Genomic DNA, 21,988 nt, shown 5'->3' with positions numbered 1-21,988 from the left:
ACACTTATACTTACATACATACACACACACACTTACATACATACACACATAATACATACACTCACTTACACACGTACACACACACCTACATATATACATATACACACACTACATACATACATACACACACCCATACACGCACACACACACACACAGATATCTATCTGGGCTCCACCATCTGTATGTATGTGCGTGCACACTTGCAGATGTGAAGCAGCCACCCCAGGTCTGGTCACAGAGGCATGACCAGCAGGGTACCGGCTCTGTCTGTCTGTCTGTCTGTGTCCACAGTCCAGCCCCCCCCCCCCTCACCGACAACAAGGACAAGGTCGCCCCCACAACCGGACCCGCCATCACAGCCACCGCGACAACTTCATGCCGACACATCGCCCGCTCGCAGCTCCCTGCTCCACCGCCACCGAGGAGGACCGTGACTAGGTGAGAGGGGCAGGGGGGGAGAGGAGGAGGGGGGGGATAGAGAGGGAGAGGGAGAGGGAGGGGGGGGATAGAGAGGGAGAGGGAGGGGGGGGATAGAGAGGGAGAGAGGGGGGAGAGAGAAGGGAGGGGGGTGGAGAGAGAGGGGAGAAAGGGGGGAGAGAGAGGGGAGAGGGGAGGAGAGATAGAGGGGGGAGGGAGAGAGGGGGAGGGAGGGGGGGGGAGAGAGGGATAGAGGAGGGGGAGGGAGAGAGGGGGAGAGAGGAAGGGGAGAGGGGGGGAGGGAGAGAGGAAGGAAAGAGGGGATAGAGGGGGAGAGAGGGGAGGGGAGGAGAGAGGGAGGGAGGGATAGAGGGGGGGGGGGAGAGAGAGGGGGCGGAGAGAGGGATAGAGAGGAGAGCGCGGCGCTTGGTGAAGGGAGCTGTGTTGTAGAGGCCACACTTTTTGACACGATTCCCTCTGCACATTTTGTGGTGTGTGTGTGTGTGTGTTGGGGGGAGGGAGGGAGGGGAGGGGAGATTAGTCCTGGATACCTGCAACAAAAACCCAAACCCCTGCAGCCTGTTTAACAGACGGATTAACGATTGAGTTGCGCGTTTTCCTGGGTCACGTCTAAATGCACATCATTGCAAATGTTGTTCCGACCCGACCGGCAGCAACGAGGCGGAGAGCGAGTAAGTGTTAAACCCCCATCATCCAGTATTGATTCATTCTGAGACCCTTTTCTGCGGACGCGTGTGTGGGGGTCTGTTTGTGTCTGCGTGTCCATGCTTGTATCTCTGTGTATGTCTGTGTGTGTGTGTGTGTGTGTGTGTGTGTGTGTGTGTATGTGTCTATGCTGGTGTATGTGTGGGTGTTTAGATGTGCTGGTGTGTATGTGTGTCTATGTGTGTACGTGTGTGTCTATGCTGGAGTGTCTATGCTTGTGCGTGTGTGTCTATGTGTGTGCTGGTATGTGTGTGTTGGTGTGTGTGTGTGTGTCTACTGGAGTGTGTGTGTCTATGTGTGTATATATATATGTGTGTGTGTACGTGTGTGTCTATGCTGGAGTGTGTGTGTGTGTCTGTGTCTATGTTGGAGTGTCTGTGTGTGTGTCTATGTGTGTGTGTATGTGTGTGTGTCTATGCTGGAGTATGTGTGTCTCCATGTGTGTATGTGTGTGTGTGTGTGTGTCTATGTGGTGTGTGTGTGTGTCTGTGTCTATGTGTGTGTGTTCTGCAAATTGAACGCAGACGTGTCCACACCTCGGCTTTCAGGAGTTGTGTGACAAGGTGTGAGATTTCTGGTGGGGGGCTGTTTTGAGCAGCGGGTGGTGGTGGGAGAGGGGGGTGGAGAGGGGAGAGGGGGGGTGGAGAGGGGAGAGGGGGGGTGGAGAGGGGTGGAGAGGGGGGGTGAAGTGGGAGGAGGGGGGTGAACTGAACATGAAACGCTGGGGATATCTGGTCTTCCGAATCCTTTGATCTGCAGTGCACGCAGGTGCTACGGGAGGTGGGCTTGTAGGTGGGCTTGTAGATATGCAGCAGTACTATGTAGATATTCCAATGTAAAAAAAATGCCCCCCACCCTCATTTGTGTGAACTCCTCTACCAATTAAGCGCAGCATTGTGAATTTAACTTTTTAGTCTGTGATTTTAAAAAGGAAAGAAACATTCCCTGTTGGTTCTTAGATTCTGGCGTGATTTTTTTTCCACTTAACTGCACCTCGGTGAAATATTTAGCAGCCGGACAATTTGTTTCTCTCTCTCCTCTCTCTCTCCTCTCTCTCTCTCTCGATCTCCTCTCTCTCCCTTCTCTCTCTCCCCTCTCCCTCTCTATCTCCTCTCTCTCCCTCCCCCCCTCTCCCTCCCTCCCTCCCTCCCCCCCCCCTCTCTCTCCCCTCCCTCCCTCCCCCCCCCTCTCTCTCCCCTCCCTCTCTCTCCCCTCCCTCTCCCTCCCCTCTCTCTCCCCTCCCTCTCCCTCCCCTCCCTCTCCCTCCCCCCCTCTCCCTCCCCCCCCCTCTCCCTCCCCCCCCTCTCTCTCTCTCTCTCTTTCTCTCTCTCTCTCATATATATCTCTCTCTCTCTCTCTCTCTCTCTCTCTCTCCACCCCCTTTCTCTCCCCCCCACCCCTCTCTCTCTCTCCCCTCTCTGCCCCTCTCCCTCCACCTCTCTCTCTCTCTCTCTCTCTCTCTCTCTCTGTGCTGTGGAGAAGAACCCATTGAAAGTTTTCTTGAAGGGAAGGCTGTCTGTTTCTGGTGGACGGTGCCTGGTGGACTACCTTTGCCACCAGGCGGAGCTCTTACTCTATTCCACCCAGAAACTCCACAAAGATTTGCAAAGGCTCCCTCGTTACATGGAGACTAGTTTTTTTTTTTTTTTTTTTAAATAAGCTCCTCTAGTTGATTCTGCTGGGCAATAGTTGATGGAAGCGGCCCATTTGTCATTGCACCGGTTCTGTAGTAATGTGCAATAATAATTTTGCATAAACCAATTGCTTATGTCAACAGGAACCCCCTTGCATTTCGCCTTTAAAAGTTGTTCATTATTAGGGGTTGCGTTGAAAAACTCCTATCCAAGTCTCACCTCCCTTCGTTCCCATCTACCCACGCCAATGCTAAAAAGGACATCATTACAGGTGTGTGAACGTGACTTAAGACAACAATCTCACAGACAGAGAGAGAGGGAGAGAGAGAGATGTTGTCATTCACGTTTCTCTCTCCTGTTTCATATAATGGTCAATAGACAATAGGTGCAGGAGGAGGCCATTCGGCCCTTCGAGCCAGCACCGCCATTCAATGTGATCATGGCTGATCATTCCCAATCAGTACCCCGTTCCTGCCTTCTCCCCATACCCCCTGACTCCGCTGTCCTTAAGAGCTCTATCTAGCTCTCTCCTGAATAATGCCATTTGGTTCAATCGCCAGATGGATGGCAACTCTGTGCAGAGAGTGGATGGCAACTCTGTGCATTTAGCTGCTTTCCAATTTCTGCACCAACCATTCAAGCCTACCTGTGCCCCTCACCTGTCGCGTTCAAATTGTCATTCAGGGATCCCAGCAGAAAGGTAGGCTTGGATTGAGAAGGAAGGAACGGAGTACAGATTGTGGATGATCACGATGAATGGAGGTGCTGGCTCGAAGGGCAGAATGGCCTCCTCCTGCACCTATTTTCTATGTTTCTATGTGGAGAGGATGTTGTTTCCACTAGTGGGAGAGTCTAGGACCAGAGGTCACAGCCTCAGAATTAAAGGACGTTCCTTTACGAAGGAGATGAAGAGGAATTTCTTCAGTCAGAGGGTGGTGAATCTGTGGGATTCTTTGCCACAGAAGGCTGTGGAGGCCAAGTCAGTGGATATTTTTAAGGCGGAGATGGACAGATTCTTGATTAGTGCGGGTGTCGGGGGTTATGGGGAGAAGGCAGGAGAATGGGGTTAGGAGGGAGAGGTGGATCAGCCATGATTGAATGGTGGAGAGGACTAGATGGGCCAAATGGCCTAATTCTACTCCTATTATTTTTTTATCTGATGAAAGTAAGTGTGTGGATGCCACAGGATCTGTGATACAATGTCACCCACCAGAGCAAGACTCCCTTGTTCATCTTTAAGGAGTGCAGCATACGTTTTAAGTGCTCTGTCTGCTTTCACCTTCAATCGGATTTTGCGAGGATTCCAAGTGACTGATTCCAAGTGACTGATTACTTAGAGATTTATCGTGCGATGGCGCTCCATCTGAACAGGCACACCCTGTTCGGAGTGTTACCCCTTCAAAACATAGTATGCCGACATTGTGGGCCGAAGGGCCTGTTCCTGTGCTCTACTCTTCTACGTTCTAGCGCAGGTTGAGCTAGACACTCTGGTCAACCTGAGGAGCACCGTCAGCAACAGACTGGTCCTATTTCCGATCACTTCTGGACTTATGATCCCCAGAAGCTGGTTTTGTAATTAAATAGGATGAGTGTCCAATTTATTTTGGTGTAAATAAAATAACAATTTATTTTGGTGTAAATAAAATAACAGCAGTTGTACAGGGCCCTAGTGAGACCGCACCTGGGGTACTGTGTGCAGTTTAGGTCTCCAAATTTGAGGAAGGATATTCTTGCTATTGAGGGCGTGCAGCGTAGGTTTACTAGGTTAATTCCCGGAATGGCGGGACTGTCATATGTTGAAAGACTGGAGCGACTGGGCTTGTATACACTGGAATTTAGAAGGATGAGAGGAGATCTTTTCGAAACGTATAATATTATTAAGGGGTTGGACACGTTAGAGGCAGGAAACATGTTCCCAATGTTGGGGGAGTCCAGAACAAGGGGCCACAGTTTAAGAATAAGGGGTAGGCCATTTAGAACTGAGATGAGGAAAAAACTTTTTCAGTCAGAGAGTTGTGAATCTGTGGAATTCTCTGCCTCAGAAGGCAGTGGAGGCCAATTCTCTGAATGCATTCAAGAGAGAGCTAGGTAGAGCTCTTAAGGATAGCGGAGTCAGGGGGTATGGGGAGAAGGCAGGAACGGGGTACTGATTGAGAATGGCACAGATACATGATAAAGGGAGTAACTTGAATAACGTTCAGTGCAAGGTATTGCCAGTGGAGTAAGACAAGTTGCTGTCGGGAGTAGAGGTTTAAAAGAGTGGAGCGACTGTAATGTGTGATTGCCCATCCACTTCTCTGACCCGCACACAAAGTATCACCTGGGTTGGATCTTGAAGCAACTGGAAACAGGCCCTTCGGCCCACTGAGTCCGCGCCGACCAGCGATCCCCGGACACTAGCTCTATCCCACACCCCACACTAGGGATAATTTACCATTTTACCAAAGCCAATTAACTTACAAACCTGTACGTCTTTGGAGTGTGGGAGGAAACCGAAGCACCCGGAGAAAACCCATGCAGGTCACGGGGGAGAAGGTACAAACTCCGTACAGACGGCGCCCGTAGTCGGGACGGAACCCTGGTCTCTGGCGCTGTAAGGCAGCAACTCTACCGCTGCGCCACCGTGCCACCCTCTATATTTATCCAAAGTGAACCTCTATTCTGGCACCAAATCCACTTGCCTACCTCACACTTATCTTCATAAGTTCATAAATGATAGGAGCAGAATTGGGCCATTGGGCCCATCAAGTCTACTCCGCTATTCAATCAAGGTTGATCTATTTCAACCCCATTCTCCTGCCTTCTCCCCATAACCCCTGACACCTGTTCTAATAAGTAAATCTCCAAAATTTAGAGTTGCAAATTTTTAGCATCAACGCCACATGTTAGTCGCCATTTTGATTGAGGCTTTTAACTAGGGTTGCCAACCTCCTCACTCCCAAATAAGGGACGAATGGTGACGTCACCGCCCCCGCGCCCAACGTTACCTCACCCAGCCAGCGGCCACGTGCTCCCGCTCCACCAATGGCGGCCGCCCGGCCTCAGAAGGCGGGTTGCTACGCAAACTCCATTGGGCGAACACACTCGGCCCTGGTCCCCGAACACACTCTGCCAGCCTACAGTGTATGGGCCTACAGCGGCTCCAACATTGCCCCCCGGGCCTAATAAGGGGCAAGGGCGGTCCCGTACGGGACAAACCAATTTAGCCCAAAAACGGGATGTCCCGGCTAATACGGGACAGTTGGCACCCCGACGTTTAACCCTAATCTCTGGCCTTTTCCCCATAAACCCTGAAACCCTTCTTGTCTTCCTGTCTTTGCCATTTCATCGCAAGCCTAACAGAAGTTCACGGTGATCTTTATTTCATTTCCTGCTCGTTTAGAATCCAGGCACTTAGATCTGTGATTGCAGGCATCTTGTTTTGCTTTGATCTGGCTGATGTGTGTGGGCTTGCTCTGTGCTCTGAATGACGTGATTCACAAATCTGAGCATTTGGGGATATTTAAGAGATGCTACTAGACATGATATAAACTGGCAAGTTGATAATCAGCAGTCACACAAGGAGGCAAGATGACATATACCTGAGTTTTAACGCGTTCCTTGGATAAGTATTCTCTGTGCTGAATTTTTGAATGAAGGTTGAATATTCACGAGTGCGTTTTAAATGAAGTTAAATAATAAGACGAATATAGACACAAAATGCTGGAGTAACTCAGCGGGACAGGCGGCATCTCTGGAGAGCAGCAATGGGTGACGTTTCGGGTCGAGACCCTTCTCTCCCGAGATGCTGCCTGTTCCACTGAGTTACTCCAGCATTTTGTGTCTATCTTCGGTGTAAACCAGCATCTGCAGTTCCTTCCTGCACACATATCTAGTACCATATCTCTCAGTTCCCATCCATGTTTATTAGTGATAGGAGCAGAATTAGGCCATTGAGCCCATCAAGTCTACTCCGCCATTCAGTCATGGCTGATCTATCTCTCCCTCCTAACCCCATTCTCCTGCCTTCTCCCCATAACCTCTGACACCCGTACTAATCAAGAATCTATCTATCTCTGCCTTAAAAATATCCACTGACTTGGCCTCCACAGCCTTCTGCGGCAATGAATTCCACAGATTCACCACCCTCTGACTAAAGAAATTCCTCCTCATCTCCTTCCCCTGACTCTCAGTCTGAAGAAGGGTCTCGACCCGAAACGTCACCAATTCCTTTTCTGCAGAGATGCTGCCCGACCCGCTGAGTGACTCCAGCTTTATGTGTCCATCTTTGTATCATATCGCATTATTGGCTGATCGGGACAGACCTGTGGAATGGCTTCTAGAACGTATTGAGTTTTTGGAATAATGCAGTTGAACGACAAAATTAAACAGCATGACGGTGTATCAACTTTTATAGAATCAGGTTTCACATTCCTTTTACATGGATTTTAATTGTGTTAAAACTTCCAAATATTTTCATATGGATGCATGAAGGTATATTCACTGCTAGATAGAGCTCTTAAGGATAGCGCACTAGGCTTGTATACGCTGGAATTTAGAAGGATGAGAGGGGATCGTATTGAAACATATAAGATTATTAAGGGGTTGGACACGTTAGAGGCAGGAAACACGTTCCCAATGTTGGGGGAGTCCAGAACCAGGGGCCACAGTTTAAGAATAAGGGGTAGGCCATTTAGAACTGAGATGAGGAAAAACTTTTTCAGTCAGAGAGTTGTGAATCTGTGGAATTCTCTGCCTCAGAAGGCAGTGGAGGGCAATTCTCTGAATGCATTCAAGAGAGAGTTAGATAGAGCTCTTAAGGATAGCGGAGTCAGGGGGTATGGGGAGAAGGCAGGAACGGGGTACTGATTGAGAATGACCAGCCATGATCACATTGAATGGCGGTGCTGGCTCGAAGGGCCGAATGGCCTCTTCCTGCACCTATTGTCTATTGATATTACACGGTTTCATCTCGATTAAAGCGTAATCTCTGAAATCGGATGCTAAATTATTTGGAAATAATCTGAACTGGTCAGGTTGATTCAATAAAAAAATAAGAATTGAAGGCTATTTTATTGCTGTTAACCTATTGGCAATACTTCCAATATTGCCACAAGAGAAATGGCAAATACATGTCTTGATTCCTATGTTTATATTCTAAGTACCTTTGACTATTGAGGCAGTAGGTTCACCAGGTTAATCCCTAGGATGGAGGGACTGTCATGTGAGGAAAGATTGAAAAGACTGGGCTTGTATTCACTGGAGTTTAGAAGGATGAGGGGGATCTTCTAGAGACGTATACAATTATAAAAGGACTGGACAAACTAGATGCAGGAAAAATGTTCCCAATGTTGGGGGAGTCCAGAACCAGGGGCTACAGTCTTTAGAATAAAGGGGAGGCCATTTAAAACTGAGGTGAGAAGAAATTTTTTCACCCAGAGAGTTGTGAATTCTTCGCCACAGAAGGCAGTGGAGGCCAATTCACTGGATAAATTTAAAAGAGAGTTAGATAGAGCTCTAGGGGCTAGTGGAATCAAAGGATATGGGGAGAAGGCAGGCATGGGTTACTGATTGTGGATGGTCAGCCATGATCACATTGAATGGCGGTGCTGGCTCGAAGGGCCAAATGGCTTCCTCCTGCACCTATTTTCTATGTTTCTAAGTATCCTCTTGTGTTATCTGGACGTGACTGAATCAAACACAGGTTGGAATATGGCAGAAGATTGGGAGGTCATGTTACAGTTGTATAAGACATTGGTGAGGCCGCATTTAGAGTATTGCATAGGAGTCTGAAGAAGGGTCTCGATCTGAAAAGTCACCCATTCCTTCTCTCCAGAGATGCTGTCTATCCCGCTGAGTTACTCCAACATTTTGGGTCTACCTTTAGAGTACTGCATTCAAGTCTGAGCATCATGTCGTAGGAAAGATGTTGTCAAGCTGGAAAGGGTACAGAGAACATTAACGAGGATGTTGCCAGGACTAGAGGGGCTGAGCTATAGTGAGACGTTGAGCAGGCAAGGACTCTACTCCTTGGAGCGCAGGAGGATGAGGGATGATGTTATAGAGGTGTATAAGATCATGAGAGGAATAGATCAGGTAGATGCACAGAGTCTCTTGCCCAGAGTAGGGAAACCGAAGACCAGCGGACATAGGTTTAAGGTGGGGGGGGGGGGAAGATTTAATAGGAATTTGAGGGGCAACCTTTTCACACAGTGGGTGGTGGGTGTATGGAATAAGCTGCCAGAGGAGGTTGGGACAATCCCAATGTTTAAGAAACAGTTAGACAGGTACATGGATAGGACAGGTTTAGCTGGATCTGGGCCAAATGCAGGCAGGTGAGACCAAGGGTGATGGGGAGAAGGCAGGAGAATGGGTTTGAGAGGGAGAGATAGATCGGCCATCATTGAATGGCGGAGTAGACTTGATGAGTTGGACGGCTTAATTCCACTCCTATAATTTTGGTCTCCTAATTTGAGGAAGGACGTCCTTGCTATTGAGGCAGTACAGCATAGGTTCACAAAGTTAATCCCTGGGATGGAGGGACTGTCATATGAGGAAAGATTGGAAAGACTGGGCTTGTATTCACTGGAGTTTAGAAGGATGAGAGGGGTTCTTATGGAGATATATAAAATCATAAAAGGACCGGACAAGCTAGATGCAAGAAAAATGTTCCCAATGTTGGGGGAGTCCAGAACCAGGGGTCACAGTCTAAGAATAAAGGGGAGGCCATTTAAAACTGAGGTGAGAAGAAATTTTTTCACTCAGAGCGTTGTGAATTTGTGGAATTCTCTGCCACAGAGGACAGTGGAGGCCAATTTACTGGATGAATTTAAAAGAGAGTTAGACAGAGCTCTAGGGGCTAGTGGAATCAAGGGATATGGGGAGAAGGCAGGCACGGGTTACTGATTGTGGATGATCAGCCATGATCACAATGAATGGCTGGCCTGGCTCGAAGGGCCAAATGGCCTCCTCCTGCACCTATTTTCTATGTTTCTATAACCTATGAAACAGCATAGATGGGACACGTTGGCCAGTGTGGGCAAGTTGGGCTGAGGGGCTTGTTTCCACGCTCTGTGACTCTATGACTCTAAGATCACGGCCCATGAAGACGTTTCCCCTCCGGTTAGATCGTGACTGATTTGGACATTGACCTCTGTTCCATCGTTCGGTTTGTAATCCAAAATATCCTTGCTGAGCTGGTATTTATCAAGATCCAGAGTTCCAGACTTCCATCGGCCTTTATGTGAAGTAGTCAACCCTGAACAGCTTAGCTCACATTTAGTTCCAGTCCCTGCTATGCCTACTGTCAAAGCCTCAAGACTCTATTGACACCTCAATCTAGGGTTGCCAACTATCACACTCCCAAATAAGGGACAAAGGGTGACGTCACCGCCCCGCGCCCCACGTGACCTCACCCAGCCAGCGGCCACGTGCTCCCGCTCCACCAATGGCGGCCGTCCTAGACACACTATATCAAGCCAATTAACTGACAAGCATGTACATATTTGGAGAGAGTCTTGCAGACGAACCTGTGGTTTGTGGTGTTCTGACGTGTCTGCTGACTTTGACCTTGGTGGCAGAAGCAGTGATGTGTTTGAGAGAGGCTGTTAGAATAGCCGGGATGTTCACTGCAGATGGTACACGTTGCAACTGTACAGCTCTGATAGAGGAGGGAATGAATGTTTAACGTGGCCGATAGACTCCGAAAAATGCAGGTAGACACAAAATGATGGAGTAACTCAGCGGGACAGGCAGCATCTCTGGAGAGAAGGAATGGGTGATGTTTCGGGTCGAGACCCTTCTTCAGACTGATGTCAGGGGGGGTGGGTGGGACAGAGATGGAATGTAGTAGGAGACAGTAAGACCAGTGGGAGAACTGGGAAAGGGGAGGGAGTGGAGAGAGAGGGAAAGCAAGAGCTAATTAAAGTCAGAGAATTCAATGTTCATACTGCTGGGGTGTAAACTACCCAAGCAAAATATGAGGTGCTGTTCCTCCAATTTGCGCTGGGGCCTCACTCTGACAATGTAGGAGGCCCGGGACAGGAAGGTCAGATTGGGAATGGGAGGGGGAGTTGAAGTGCTGAGCCACCGGGAGATCAGTTTGGTTGAGACGGACTGAGCGGGCGTGTTTAGCGAAACGATCGCCGAGCCTGCGTTTGGTCTCGCCGATGTGGAGAAGTTGACACTTGGAACAACGGATACAGTAAATGAGGTTGGAGGAGATTTGAGGAAGGATATTCTTGCTATTGAGGGTGTGCAGCGTAGGTTCAATAGGTTAATTCCCGGAATAGCGGGACTGTCATATGTTGAAAGACTGGAACGACTAGGCTTGTATACACTGGAATTTAGAAGGACGAGAGGGAATCTTATCGAAACATATAAGATTATTAAAGGGTTGGACACGTTAGAGGCAGGAAATTTTTTAATTCACAAAATGCTGGAGTAACTCAGCAGGTCAGGCAGCATCTCGGGAGAGAAGGAATGGGTGACGTTTCGGGTCGAGACCCTTCTTCGACCCGAAACGTCTCCCATTCCTTCTCTCCCGAGATGCTGCCTGACCTGCTGAGTTACTCCAGCATTTTGTGAAGAAATCGATTTGTACCAGCATCTGCAGTTATTTTCTTATACTTAGAGGCAGGAAACATGTTCCCAATGTTGGGGGAGTCCAGAACCAGGGGCCACAGTTTAAGAATAAGGGGTAGGCCATTTAGAACGGAGATGAGGAAACACTTTTTCAGTCAGAGAGTTGTGAATCTGTGGAATTCTCTGCCTCAGAAGGCAGTGGAGGCCAATTCTCTGAATGCATTCAAGAGAGAGCTAGATAGAGCTCTTAAGGATAGCGGAGTCAGGGGGTATGGGGAGAAGGCAGGAACGGGGTACTGATTGAGAATGATCAGCCATGATCACTTTGAATGGCGGTGCTGGCTCGAAGGGCCGAATGGCCTACTCTTGCGTCTCGGCGGCATGGTAGCGCAGCGGTAGAGTTGCTGCTTTACAACGAATGCAGCGCCGGAGACTCAGGTTCAATCCTGACTACGGGTGCTGTACTGTAAGGAGTTTGTACGTTCTCCCCGTGACCTGCGTGGGTTTTCTCCGAGATCTTCGGTTTCCTCCCACACTCCAAAGACGTACAGGTATGTAGGTTAATTGGCTGGGTAAAAGTTTTTTTAAAAAATTGTCCCTAGTGGGTGTAGGATAGTGTTAATGTATGGGGATCGCTGGGCGGCACGGACTTGGTGGGCCGAAAAGGCCTGTTTCCAGCTGTATATATATGATATGATATTGTCTATTGTCTATTGAGATGCAGGTGCAAATAATGCAGGCCCAGTCTTCTGCATTGCTTGTGATAACAGTGACCATTAGATCAGATACCAGCACTGAATGGAGGAACCACATTTCCTTTGCTTCCAGTTCATGGCTACTTCTATCGGCTGTTGCTGCCCGGTGAAGCAGCGATACAGTTGCAGCCTCACAGCACCAGACCCGGGTTCCATCCTGACCGCGGGTGCTTGTCTGTACATTGTTTGTACGTTCTCCCCCGTGACCTGCGTGCGTCTTCTCTGAAATCTTTTTTTTCCCACACTTCAAAGACGTGCAGGTTTGTAGGCTAATTGGCTTGGTATAAATGTAAATTGTCCCCAGTGTGTGTAGGATAGTGTTAGTGCGCGGGGATCGCTGGTCGGCGTGGGCAGAAGGGCATGTTTCCACACTGTATCTCCAAACAAACCCAAACTAAAGGTGGTATTTAACCATTTGAACCAAGCATTTAATATTAATGAATTTCTGTCATTAATAATTGATCCAGAATTTTTGTAGCCATTTAAGGTGAAGGGGGAAAAGATTGAATAGGAATCTGAGGGGTAACCTATTCACACAAAGGGTGGTGGGTGCATGGAACAAGCTGCCGGAGGAGGTAGTTGAGGCAGGGACTATCCCATTGTTTAAGAAACAGTTAGACAGGTACATGGATAGGACAGGCAGGTGGACCAAACGCAGGCAGGTGGGACTAGTGTAGCTGGGACATGTTGGCCGGTGTGGGCACGTTGGGCTGAAGGGCCTGTTTCCACGCTGTATCACTCTATGGCTCTATTTAAAGTGAAGAAGGTTTAATAGTGTACGTCTACCAACATCTACCTCCAAGCATAGTCTGAACTTGTGATGGAGTTTCTAGATCCTGCTAAGGTATTGTCCATTGTAATCTTCTCCATCTCAACAATCTCCAGGCTCATTTACCTCTGGTGTAGAGTATAGAGTGTTGAGTATAGAAGTTGGGGAGTCATGTTGCAGTTATATAAGACATTTGTAAGGCCTCATTAGGGTTGCCAACTTTCTCACTCCCAAATACGGAACAAGGTGACGTCACCGCCCCGCGCCCCACGTGACCTCACCCAGCCAGCGGCCACGTGCTCCCGCTCCACCAATGGCGGCCGCCCGGGCCGGGAGGCGGGTTGCTACCCAACCTCCGTTAGACGAACACACTCTGCCCTGCTCCCGAACACACTCCGTTAGCCTACACTGTCCCGGCCTACAGCGGCCCACGGGCCTAACGCGGGACAAGGGCGGTCCCGTAAGGGACAAACCAATTTAACCCAAAATACGGGATGTCCAGGCTAATACGGGACAGTTGGCGACCCTAGGCCTCATTTAGTGTATTGTGTTCATTTTTGGGCACCATGTCACGGGAAAGATGCTGTCAAGTTGGAGAGTTGCAGAGAAGACTTACGAGGATGTTGCCAGGTCTCGAGGGCCTGAGCTGTAGGGAGTGGTTGAGTACAAACGTCTATACTGAAGTGTAGTACGCAAAGGAGCGTAACGTCCGCCATTTTAGTAAGCAAAACCCGCCGTTCGCTCAGCCTCTCGCAGTGTAATCAGTGTTTTGGGGGAACAGTATGTGTGATGATACCATAAAAATGCAGAATATATCTCATCTATCAATTCACAGATTTTTGTTATTTTTCTTTTTAAATGTTTCTGCAAGTTTCTGCCGACTAAAATGGCGCCGTGACGTACTACGGTTTTTAGGGCCAATCTTGCTCCTCTAGTATCTTTGTTTCCAACTCCCTTCCTTCAAGATCTTCGTTAAAACCGACAATTTCTAACAGAGCTTCTGGGTAGCTCATCTCATAACTCCGGCTGCGACTCAGTGCCTTGTTCTTGGTTACTCTCGAGTAATGCCTTGGGCTTTCCTGCTCTGTTGAAAGTGCCCTGTAAATGCAGATTACGGTGGATGTTAGTGTTAGGTCGCTGAAGGTGTGAAACTGTGTGTCAGGAAGCAGAATGAGAGGAGATAACAATGGGAAGAGCAAAGAATGAAGGAAATGTTCACAAGTTGTAGGAGTAGAATGAGGCCGTTCGGCCCATCGAGCCCACTCCGCCATTCAATCACGGCTGATCTCTGCCTCCCGATCCCATTTCCCTGCCTTCTCCCCGTGACCCTTGACACCCGTTCTAATCAAGAATTTGTCCATCTCGGCCTTAAAAATATCCACTGACTTGGCCTCCACTGCCCTCTGTGGCAATGAGTTCCACAGATTAACCACCCTCTGACTAAAGAAGTTCCTCCTCACCTCCTTTGAAAAAGAGCGCCCTTTAATTCTGAGGCTGTGCCCTCTGGTCTAAGACTCTCCCCCACCAGTGGAAACATCCTCTCCACATCCACTCTATCTGAGCCTTTCATTATTCTGTAAGTTTCAATGAGGTCCCCCCTCAACCTTCTGAACTCCAACGAGCACAGGCGGCCCAGTGCTGACAAACGCTCATCATATATTAACCCACTCATTCCTGGAACGTGAGGCCCAAGAAATACTTCTTTACGTCGCATTACAGGAACTGTATATCTTTGGTATAAATGCATTGTGCAAACAGTGGGAGTTGTGTTGATGAGGGAAGAGTGTCATCACTTACAGAGCCTACAAACAATGTGCTGGCCAAGCAGATTTGGCTAGTAGATCCTCAGGCACCAGCTCTGGGGGCTAGAGGAATCAAGGGTTATGGGGAGAAGGCAGGCACGGGTTACTGATCGTGGACGATCAGCCATGATCTCAATGAATGGCGGTGCTGGCTCGAAGGGCCAAGTGGCCTCCTCCTGCACCCAGTTTCTATGTTTCTACCAAAGAGAAACTTGGGAAACAATTCTGTGTTATCCCCACTTTTCTCACCCACTCCCTGCATGCTGGGAGGTGACTTGCAGGAGCCAATTAACCTACAAACCTGCAAGCCTTCGGTCACAGGAAGAACGTGCAAACTCCACACAGCCAGCACCCGAGCTCAGGATCGAACCCGGGTCTCTGGCGCTGTGAAGCAGCGTCTCTACCAGCTGCGCCACCGTGCCACCCTGTTCAAGGTTACTCCGATTGCCAGCTCACCGGTTGGCGATATGCTGATGACCGCAGAGGTTGCATTATTTTCAGTGTTGTTGGTTGATTGATGAATCTTGGCCAGAATCTGCATTGTTCTTTATCAAAAGAGTGTAATAGCATGTAAAACACGCAGGGCCTTCACTTAATGTCTCAACTGAAAGATGACACTTAACAGTGGAGTGCTCCCTGCGGACGAAGTTTAATTTTAGTTTGGAGATACAGCGCGGAAACAGGCCCTTCGGCCCACCGGGTCCGCGCCGACCGGTGATCCCCGCACACTAACACTATCCTACACACACTAGGGACAATTTTTACATTTGCCCAGCCAATTAACCTACATACCTGTTCGTCTTTGGAGCGAGGGAGGAAACCGAAGATCTCGGAGAAAACCCACGCAGGTCACGGGGAGAACGTACAAACTCCGTACAGTACAGCGCCCGTAGTCAGGATCGAACCTGAGTCTCCGGAGCTGCATTCGCTGTAAGGCAGCAACTCTACCGCTGCGCCACCGTGCCGCTCAAATTTACAATTTACAATTATCCCAAGCCAATTAAGTTACAAACCACGTCTTTGGAGCGTGGGAGGAAACCGGAGCACCCGGAGAAAACCCATGTGGGTAACGGGGAGAACGTACAAACTCCGTACAGGCAGCACCCTTAGTCAGGATGGAACATTGGTCTCTGGCGCTGTGAGGCGGCAATTCTACCGCTGCTCCACGTGAATGTCACCCTGCATTTTTCTGGTAAAGGACTTTAAATCCACAGCCTTCTCAGAACCTGTGTAGTTTCATGGAAGCATGAAAGCATATCTCATTATGAGGCTTATGATGTCTTGGTGCCTCCAGTTGTAAAAATAAGTGTTTTATTGTCATTTGTCCTGAAAGGGAACAATGAAATTCCTACTTACAGCAGCACAACAGGCATGCAAACTTAGTACTCTGGAAAACCAGAGTAAACAACAGCCAAAGTTCAGTAATATATATTTTGGAGGAATTTCTTCAGTCAGAGGGTGGTGAATCTGTGGAATTCATTGCCACAGGAGGCTGTGGAGGTCAAGTTAATGGATATTTTTAAGGCAGAGATAGATATATTCTTGATTAGTTCGGGTGTCAGGGGTTATGGGGAGAAGGCAGGAGAATGGGGTTGAGAGGGAGGGACAGATCAGCCATGATTGAATGGCGGAGTAGACTTGATGGGCCGAATGGCCTAATTCTTCTCCTGGAACACATGTATAAAAACAAAGAAACAAATAAATAGACAATAATAGTGCAAAAATACCATCCCCCAAATCAATATAGTTCAAAGCTTATTTGGAAGTTGTAGTGTTTAATACCCTGTTGGCTGTGAGGAAGAAGTTGTTCCTGAACCTGGATGTTACAGTTTTTAGGCTCCTGTACCTTCTTCCCAATGGCAAGAGTGGATTAAAAGGGCTTGGAAGTTAGTTTCCTCTAATCTCCAAAACAGACTTGAGTGGAAAGGAACTGCAGATGCTGGTTTAAACCGAAGATAGACAAAAAATGCTGGAGTAACTCAGCGGGTTCAGGCAGCATCTCTGGAGAAAAGGAATAGGTGACGTTTTGGATCGAGACCCTTTTTGTCTGAAGAAGGGTCTCGACAATAGACAATAGACAATAGGTGCAGGAGTAGGCCATTCAGCCCTTCGAGCCAGCACCACCATTCAATGTGATCATGGCTGATTATTCTCAATCAGTACCCCGTTCCTGCCTTCTCCCCATACCCCCTGACTCTGCTATCCTTAAGAGCTCTATCTAGCTCTCTCTTGAAAGCATTCAGAGAATTGGCCTCCACTGCCTTCTGAGGCAGAGAATTCCACCAATTTACAACTCTCTGACTGAAAATGTTTTTCCTCATCTCCGTTCTAGATGGCCTACCCCTTATTCTTAAACTGTGGCCCCTTGTTTTGGACTCCCCCAACATTGGGAACATGTTTCCTGCCTCTAACGTGTCCAACCCTTTAATAATCTTATACGTTTCGATAAGATCCCATCTCGTCCTTCTAAGTTCCTATGAGGCAGCAACTCTACCGCCGCGCCACCGTGACGCATTGCCGTACAGCTCTGCTTGGCCATGAAGTGCTAACTTAGATAGATCTGCGTTGATGTGACTTTTAAAAGGGCCAGGAGTCACAGGGATTCTTATCTGCTTTGTGGAAGAGCAGGGGGACTCAACCCATATAAACTGTAAGCACCGGTGATTCTTAAGTCATCAGATAGCTGCTGACCTTGTGATTTTTAAAACCACTTCATTATGTCAAGGCAGCGGCTGTGGGCTCATGGATCCCGGGGCTATTTTAGGAATGGCATTATTCCACAGTAACAGCCTGGTTTATGATGGCATTGCCCAACAAAGTGGCTTGCCATCTCATATCCAGGGGAGTAAAGCACTGAAGCAAAAAATTATTTCAGAACAAAAAAAGACACTTGCGGTCAAACACGTCTCTTGTTGAAACCATCTCAGAAGCAATGCCTGAATTTTTAATGTGCAGAAAGCAAGAAATGTCCACCCAGAGAGTTGTGAATCTGTGGAATTCTCTGCCACAGAAGGCGGTGGAGGACAATTCACAGGATGTATTCAAGAGAGAGATAGATGTCGCTTTAGTTTAGGGAAAAGAAAACCTGCAGATGCTGGTTCAAATCGAAGGTAGACACAAAATGCTGGAGTAACTCAGCGGGTCAGGCAGCATCTCTGGAGAGATGGATCCCCCATTTCCCACGGCCCATCAACTGACCTCTCTCACCTGTGAAGTTTAGTTTAGTTTGGTTTGGAGATACAGCACGGAAACAGGCCCTTCGGCCCACCGAGTCCGCGCCGACCAGCGATCCCCGCACACTAACACTATCCTCCACACACTAGGGACAATTTACACAGAGGTCAAGCCAATTAACTTATATACCTGCACGTCTTTAGAATGTGGGAGGAAACCGAAGATCTCGGAGAAAACCCACGCAGGTCATGGGGAGAACGTACAAACTCCGTACAGACGGCGTCCGTAATCGGGATCGAACCCGGGTCTCTGGCGCGGAAAGCGACTGGAGTGACTAGGCTTGTATACACTGGAATTTAGAAGGATGAGAGGGGATCTTATTGAAACGTATAAGATTATTAAGGGGTTGGACACGTTAGAGGCAGGAAACATGTTCCCAATGTTGGGGGGGGGGGTCCAGAACAAGGGGCCACAGTTTAAGAATAAGGGGTAGGCCATTTAGAACGGAGATGAGGAAAACCTTTTTCAGTCAGTGAGTTGTAAATCTGTGGAATTCTCCGCCTCAGAAGGCAGTGGAGGCCAATTCTCTGAATGCATTCAAGAGAGAGTTAGATAGAGCTCTTAAGGATAGCGGAGTCAGGGGGTATGGGGAGAAGGCAGGAACGGGGTACTGATTGAGAATGATCAGCCATGATCACATTGAATGGCGGTGCTGGCTCAAAGGACCGAATGGCCTACTCCTGCACCTATTGTCTATTATATAAGGCAGCAACTCTACCGCTGCGCCACCTTGCAATTTGGAGGATCCAGAGAGGAAAACAACACTTACACAATCACGTGAAGAAGATACAAACTTCACAAGGATAGTAGTTCCCATGGTCAGGATCGAACCTGAGTCATTGGAGCTGTCAGACACAGCCCTGACTGCTGTATCGCTGTTTTCAATAGAAATTTTCTGAATTCAATATGTAATTAACATTTAATATAATTAGATTTGAGATTAGACCAAAGTTATTTCACAATCCTGAGGCTTCCAGCATTGAGAGAACTACCTTTGGGCCTAACTACAAACATTTCTGTGGTTAATTGAGAGAAGCACTCTCCAGACCATGATATTTAGTTTTATTCTTTTGTTTAGTTTAGAAATACAGCGCGGAAACACCGAGTCCATACCAACCAGCGATCCCCGAACATTAACACTATCCTACACACACTGGGGACAGTTTTACATTTGTTCCAAGCCAATTTACCTACAAACCTGCACGTCTTTGTAGTTTGGGAGGAAACCGGAGCACCCGGAGAAAACCCACGCAGGTCACGGGGAGAACGTGCAAACTCCGTACAGACAGCACCCCTAGTCAGGGTGGAACCTGGGTCTCTGGCGCTGTGAGGCAGCAACTCTACCGCTGCGCCACCATGTTTGCAGAATTAACCCCTGAATGATTTAGAACCAAAATTAAACATCGCGTGCCTTTTTAAAAATTGATTATGCAATCAAAAGAAAGCTTCCCATAAAATACACATCACATTTAAAAAAGGCAAATCAAGATATTCGTACCGTCTAGAAGGGGAGGGGGAAAAGATTTAATAGGAGTCTGAGGGGGAACTTTTTCAAACAGAGGGCGGTGGGTGTATGGAACGAGCTGCCAGAGGAGGTAGTTGAGGCTGGGACTATCCCAACGTTTAAGAAACAATTTGACAGGTACATGGATAGGATACGTTTGGAGGGATATGGGCCAGGTGGGACTAGTGTAGCTGGTTAGTGTAGTTCGGCGGTGTGGGCAAGTTGGGCCTTGTGGCCTGTTAATGCTGTATCACTGTATGACTCTATGCTGCCTGACACGCTTTGTGTTTATCTTACCATATACATTCACTTTCATCTCTTCCCGATTTAAATGCTTGTTACTTTTTTCTTTCTTTCATCTGTTATAATTAACTGATGAGCTTTGGACTGTCTTTGGTTGCCCTCTGGACTTTTTCACTGGTATTTGGGTTATTAAATTGTTGAATTGCTGTTGAATGTTATATTATGTGTGTTGTGTTTAGGGTTGCCAACTGACTCGTATTAGCCGGGACATCCCGTATATTGGGCTAAATTGGTTTGTCCTGTCCTGTATTAGGCCCGGGGGATGCTGTAGGCCCGGAAGGTGTAGGCCCGGGGGATGCTGTAGGCCCGGAAGGTGTAGGCCCGGACGCTGTAGGCCCGGACGCTGTAGGCCCGGACGCTGTAGGCCCGGACGCTGTAGGCCCGGACGCTGTAGGCCCGGACGCTGTAGGCCCGGACGCTGTAGGCCCAGACGCTGTAGGCCCAGATGCTGTAGGCCAGGACACTGCAGATCCCGACAGTTTAGGTCCCGACATTCTAGGTTTCTGACATTTTAGCTCCGGTCAGTCTAGGTCCGTAGGCCCGGGCCCCACCTGACGGAGGTTGCATAGCAACCCGCCTCCCGGCCTGGGCAGCAGCCATTGGTGGAGCGGGAGCACATGGCCGCTGGCTGGGTGAGGTCATGTGGGGCGCGGGGCGGTGACGTCACCTTGTCCCGTATTCGGGAGTGAGGAAGTTGGCAACCTTACATTTCGGGTCGAGACCACAGAAAATGCTGGAGTAACTCAGCGGGTCAGGCAGCATCTCTGGAGAAAAGGCATAGGTGACGTTTCAGGTCGACCCGAAACGTCAACTATTCCTTTTCTCCAGAGGTGCTGCCTGTCCCGCTGAGTTACTCCACCATTTTGTGTCTGCCTCCACTCAGTTGCTGAATTAAATACGCTACAGAATTTGGCTCCAGTCAGTTATATGATTCAGAGAAATTGCATCACCAAGAGTCCTGGGCCAAGATTTACTTTACAACCTACGCATTAAAAATCTGATTTAGTCAATTATTTCATTGTACTTTGGTAATAAATTGCCATGGACAAGTTATGCATTTTCTAAATGAAACCTCAAAAATACTTAATTAGCTGTAAATCGATTTAGGATATCCAACGGTTATGAATGGCATTACAAACGACATTACACACAAAGGCTTCTGTTGTTTCATGCTGTGAAATGATAATACAAAGGAGGTGGTGGATATTGAGCTCAAAATGCAGAAAGCATAGATCATCTTTTAATGTTGGTACTTTTACACAAAGCATGCCATCCCTATTCAGATTTACGATGAATATAGTTTCAAAGCATTCAAGCAGCAAGTGCATTATATCATAAGGAAGAGGACACTTGTACTAATCAAGAACTTCAGATGGTTCCTCTGTCCCTCTCTTTCCCCTCCCCCTTCCCAGTTCTCCCACTGGTCTTCCTGTCTGCTACCATAAGATTAAGGGGCAGGCCATTTAGAACGGAGATGAGGAAAAACTTTTTCAGTCAGAGAGTTGTAAATCTGTGGCATTCTCTGCCTCAGAAGGCAGTGGAGGCCAATTCTCTAGATGCTTTCAAGGGAGAGCTGGATAGAGGACCGAGATGAGAACGTTTTTTTTCACACAGAGAGTGGTGAATCTGTGGAATTCTCTACCACAGAAGGTAGTTGAGGCCAGTTCATTGGGTATATTTAAGAGGGAGTTAGATGTGGCCCTTGTGGCTAAAGGGATCAGTAGGTATGGAAAGAAGGCAGGTATGGGATACTGAGTTGGATGATCAGCCATGATCATATTGAATGGCGGTGCAGGCTCGAAGGGCCGAATGGCCTACTCCTGCACCCATTTTCTATGTTTTTCTATGTTAAGGATAGCGGAGTCAGGGGGTATGGGGAGAAGGCAGGAACAGGATACTGATTGTGGATGATCAGCCACGATCACATTGAATGGCGGTGCTTGCTCGAAGGGCCGAATGGCCTATTCCTGCACCGGTTGTCTATTGTCTATTACATCCTATCTTTGTCCCGCCCCCTCCCCTGACATCAGCTTGAAGAAGGGTCTCGACCCGAAACATCACCAATTCCTTCTCACCAGAGATGCTGCCTGTCCTGCTGAGTTACTCCAGCATTTTGTGTCCAAGAATTTATCCATCACTGTCTTAAAAATACCCATGGATATTGATATTGAAACTCACCGAATAGTGAACGGCCTGGATAGAGTGGATGGGGAGATCATGTTTCCACTAGTGGAAGAGACTTGGACCACAGGCCACAGCCTCAGAACAAAAGGATGTACCTT

General features: G+C 48.2%; 1 protein-coding gene across 3 annotated transcripts in view; it reads left to right on the top strand.

Annotated features, from left to right (window-relative positions):
* The first annotated feature begins 6 nt into the window (after window positions 1-6).
* Window positions 7-21,988, top strand: part of brinp1 (bone morphogenetic protein/retinoic acid inducible neural-specific 1) — a 199,312-nt gene continuing 177,330 nt past the window's right edge. Inside the window, exons 1-2 of one of the 3 annotated variants that reach the window (XM_078425829.1) lie at window positions 7-438; window positions 996-1,109. The gene's annotated coding sequence lies outside the window, so the exon portion shown is untranslated. Of the gene's footprint in view, window positions 439-937; window positions 1,110-21,988 lie in introns of those variants that run through there. The other 2 variants (XM_078425827.1, XM_078425828.1) reach the window with 2 other exon arrangements.

The sequence above is a fragment of the Rhinoraja longicauda genome, chromosome 31 (assembly GCF_053455715.1).
Source record: "Rhinoraja longicauda isolate Sanriku21f chromosome 31, sRhiLon1.1, whole genome shotgun sequence".
NCBI classification, from domain to species: domain Eukaryota; kingdom Metazoa; phylum Chordata; class Chondrichthyes; order Rajiformes; family Arhynchobatidae; genus Rhinoraja; species Rhinoraja longicauda.
Note: the sequence above shows the minus strand (reverse complement) of the source record. Positions and strands in the feature narration are given on the sequence as shown.